The sequence below is a fragment of the Gigantopelta aegis genome, chromosome 15, assembly GCF_016097555.1.
Source record: "Gigantopelta aegis isolate Gae_Host chromosome 15, Gae_host_genome, whole genome shotgun sequence".
Lineage (NCBI taxonomy): Eukaryota > Metazoa > Mollusca > Gastropoda > Neomphalida > Peltospiridae > Gigantopelta > Gigantopelta aegis.
The window spans coordinates 14,453,798-14,458,692 of NC_054713.1; positions in this window are offsets into that span (position 1 = coordinate 14,453,798).

The following is a 4,895-nucleotide window of genomic DNA, read 5'->3' on the forward strand; positions in this document are numbered from 1 at the left end:
GGGTGTTTCATATAAAATAGCCCTTACTACTAATGCAAAAATGTAGCGGGTTTCTCTCTAAGACAATATGTCAGAATTAGCAAATCTTTGACATCAAATAGCCGATGATTAATTTATCCATGTGCTCTAGTGGTGTCGTTAAATACAACAACATTTTAAAAACTTTTCTTGGCCATTTTGACTATCATTTTCAGGACTATTTTGTTCTAGAGCTACTACGATCTGTTTTCATTTATAACATGGGCGTACATAGGATTTTGAAAAGGGGGGTTCCAAAATAGATTGCAGAGATATTGGGCATATATTTCTATGTTGAGTTTTGAAAAGGGGGGTTCCAAAATAGATTGCAGAGATATTGGGCATATATTTCTATGTTGAGTAAATATAATAATGTCAGATATATTAAATTATAAAAAAAAGCGATTTCAGGGATTTCGACCCCCCCCCCCCCCCCCCCCCCCCCCCCCCCCCCCCCCCAATGTACGCCCATGTATAATGACAGCTAATCTGTATAATTATAGCATGCACGGCAATTCCAAGCTATTCTATAATCAAACAGCATCACGACAAGGGCAAAGGAATTATCGCCCTTTATGAGGTAGTTTATACCCTACCACCTCGGAGTAAACAGCTGTTCAGTAGTGTTTTGAAGCGACTGTTCGCAAAATCAGGGCGACCAACCTGATGGAAATATTTTTTCGGAATTTTCTGGTATTTTAATTTTTAAGCGCGCGAACGCCCTTTTAAGCACGCGAAAACGCCATTTTCAAAAAAAAATATTAAAAATTAAACAGCGCCATGTTTGACATTTAAAAAATAACAACAACCAAAGAGATACATAACAATAAAAAATGTATTATTTATTGGAATGTTATGTATTCAATAATAAAAGTATAAATCAATCCACATAAGTGGCAGACATTTTCCCATTTCCGTTTTAAGCACTGGCCTACTTTATGGCTTGTCTAGTCAAACATGCTAAATATATTCGTCAGTGTAAATAAATTTACTATACCTAGTACAGCAATTAACAACATTATCACACACACACACACACAGAGAGAGAGAGGGGGGGGGGGGGGGGAGAGAGAGAGAGAGAGAGAGAGAGAGAGAGAGAGAGGGGGGGTGGAGAAATAGTGTAGTACAGTAGGGACCAATGTAATTTTTATGTAGGTACATTGCCACATTTGACTATTTCATCAGTGGGGTCGAACTAATTTGTGGTTAACTGAATCGGGGACGAAACGTCTGGTACCCACATTAAGACTGGCTATCGTTCTGCATTACTCTTACATTACTTAGACTAGCACTTTTGGGGTGCCAGTGTAAAGAGAAATATCGCGGCAAAATCTAACATTGGTTTGTAAAAATATACATTGTTTATAATTTAACTTGCTTGAATAAAACAAGATCGGTAGGTATATTAATGTCATGAATGTGTCATAGATTACTGGTGGCCAAATATTATTTAGTGAAATGTTGCATGTGAAAACATACGAAAAGAAGATAATTGTGGATCCGTTTCTTTTATTTTCGTACGATCGGAAGTGTTCTGTTATATATTCAGGTTTTTACCCACCGTGGCGAAGTTGCATGCATCGCCATAGAACCGATGTCTGCCCCATGATAATTACTATATGATATTTAAAATATCTTTAAATGAATACATAAACTACATAACAAGTAAGAACATTTTCATACATGGCTTCAGTTTACTCGATTGTCAAAAACATTTTCATGGGTCGGCTGTTGGCAAATACAGCCAAAAGGCAAACGTCTTAGTAATAGTACAAAACTGTAGACAATACTGAGTTCAGGTTGAAATGGAGAATGCAGAATGGTAAACTCGGTTTAATAAACTCGGGATTTAAAAATGTAGAAAATTAAAAATATATTCAGAAATGGTTGCTTCCAACAAAACAAAAAAAATAATGATAGCGAATTTGGAAAAAAAATACGAATATATAGCATTAATTCCGGAATTCCGGATATGGGTTAAAAATTCCGGATTTTTCGGAAAATGCCGAAAAGTTGGTCGCCCTGCAAAATGTTACTTACCCCTTCCCAGTGTACGAACAGGAAAAGATAACGGATCTATTCTGTGACAAAAACAACAGAAACAAACCGTGAATCGCTGGAGAATGAGACGTTGTATGCCATTGCCAAAAACTGACATTTTCTCGCTATGTGTATTTCTTTTTCTTCTTTTCTTTTAATTTTATTTGAATAAAATGTATTTGAAATATTATGTTTTCTTATTGTTGTGTATTCTGTGTGGATATTTGTTTATTTATGTGTTTTGTTAACGGCTTGCTTTTTGGTGGGGTAGGGAGGGAGGGGGTGCTGGTGGGTTCGCAAATACCTTGCCCTTGCCCTTATTTGATTATGTTTGTTTGTTGCTTAAGCCTTCTGAGTATGGTGTGGCGGCACGTAGCCCAGTGGTAAAGCGTTCGCTTCATGCGCGGTTGGTCTGGGATCGATCCCCGTCGGTGGGCCCATTGGGCTATTTTTAGCTCCAGCCAGTTGACCACGACTGGTATATCAAAGGCCGTGGTATATGCTATCCTCTCTGTGGAATGGTGCATATAAAGATCCCTTGCTGCTAATCAAAAAGAGTAGCCTATTAAGTAGCGACAGCGGGTTTCCTCCCTCAATATCTGTGTGGTCCTTAACCATATGTCCGACGCCATATAACCGTAAATAAAATGTGTTGAGTGCGTCGTTAAAATAAAACATTTCTTTCTTTCGTTCTTAGCATAGTAACAGGGAAAAGTGTGAGGGGGAGTATAGCTATATTGACTACAAACCGGCTACATTTTCCTATTTGTAGCAATGGATCTTTTATATGCACCATCCCGCAGACAGGATAGCACTTATGATGGCCTTTGATATACCAGTCATAGTGTACTGGCTGGAACGAGAAATAGTCCAGTGCGCCCACCGACGGGGATCGATCGCAGACCATCCGTGCATCAAGCAAGAGCTTTTTCACTGGACTACACACACACACAAACAAATAGAGAGAGAGAGAGAGAGAGAGAGAGAGAGAGAGAGAGAGGAGAGAGAGAGAGAGAGAGAGAGAGGGGGGGAGAGGGGGAGTGAGAGAGGAGAGGGGGGCCACTAGAGCACATCGGCTATTGAATGTCAAACGTTTAGTAATTTAGACATATACCCTTAAAGAGGAGACACGCTACATTTCCCATTAGTAACGAGGGATCTTTTATATGCACCATCCCACATACATACAGGATAGCACATACCACGGCATTTTATATACCAGTTAAGTTATATGGTGCACTGGCTGTGCAACGAGAAATAGCCAAGAAAAAGAAGAAAACGAAACTATAACTAACAAACTAACCCAAAAAACCGCGATATGGGGAAATACAAAACAGGATAAGGTGCACACTGAATGGGAACGACGGCTGTTACGTGTGATAAAAAATCTAATTGTAACCCAAGTTCATAGACCTCACAGGGCCATGTCTAGTTGTTGGTGGTGACAGTGGGGGTGGGGTAAGATGCCCCTTATCCTAAAACAATACGAAAAAAGTACCATTTTAGTTTAAAAGTGTTTTATTTCTTCTTCCTGGAGAATACCCTGTATTTCTGTTCCCTGATTTAATTAGCAAAAAGATAATTTACATACACATTCCTAAAGAGAGGGCAGCACATACCACGGCCTTTGAGACATAGTTTGTCGACCGCAGGATTGCTGTATCGTAGAGGAAAAGAAAGCTCTACTTTGAAGATCCAGTTTAACGACACCACTAGAGCACATTGATTTATTAATCATCGGCTATTGGATGTCAAACGTTTAGTAATTTTTGACATATAGTCTTAAAGAGGAAACCCGCTACATTTTCCCATTAGTAACAAGGAATCTTTTATATGCACCATCCCACATACAGGATAGCACATACCGCGGCATTGTTTATATACCAGTTATGTTATATGGTGCACTGGCTGCAACGAGAAATAGACAAGAAAAAGAAGAAAACAAACCTATAACTAACAAACTAACAACAAAAAAAGAGTAAAGTTTGTTTTATTTAACGACGCCGCTAGAGCACATTGATTTTTTATCTTATCATCGGCTATTGGACGTCAAACATATGGTCATTCTGACACTGTTTTTAGAGGAAACCCGCTGTCGCCACATAGGCTACTCTTTTTACGACAGGCAGCAAGGGATCTTTTATTTGCGCTTCCCACAGGCAGGATAGCACAAACCATGGCCTTTGTTGAACCAGTTATGGATCACTGGTCGGTGCAAGTGGTTTACACCTACCCATTGAGCCTTGCGGAGCACTCACTCAGGGTTTGGAGTCGGTATCTGGATTAAAAATCCCATGCCTCGACTGGGATCCGAACCCAGTACCTACCAGCCTGTAGACCGATGGCCTGCCACGACGCCACCGAGGCCGGTAACTAACAAAAAACCCACCCGATATGGGGAAATGCAAAACGGGGAAAAGAATAATGTGCCCACCGAATGGGAACGACGGCTGTTACGTGTCACATACACCTAATTGTAACCCAAGTTCATAGACCTCACAGGGCCATGTCTAGTTGGGGGGGGGGGGGGGGGGGGGGGGGGGGGGGGGGGGGGGGGGGGGCGGGGGGGGGGGGGGGGGGGGGGGGGGGGGGGGGGGGGGGGGGGGGGTGCTCCTTACCAAAAAACTAAAAAGTGCTTTATTTTTTCTTCCTAGAGAATACACCGTATTTCCGTTCCCTGATTTAATTAGCGAAAAGATAATTTACATACACATTCCTAAAGACAGGGCAGCACATACCACGGCCTTTGAGACATTATTTGTCGACCACAAGATTGGTGTGTCGTAGAGGAAAAGAAAGCTCTATTTTCAAGATCCGGTTTGTTTTTGTTTAACGAC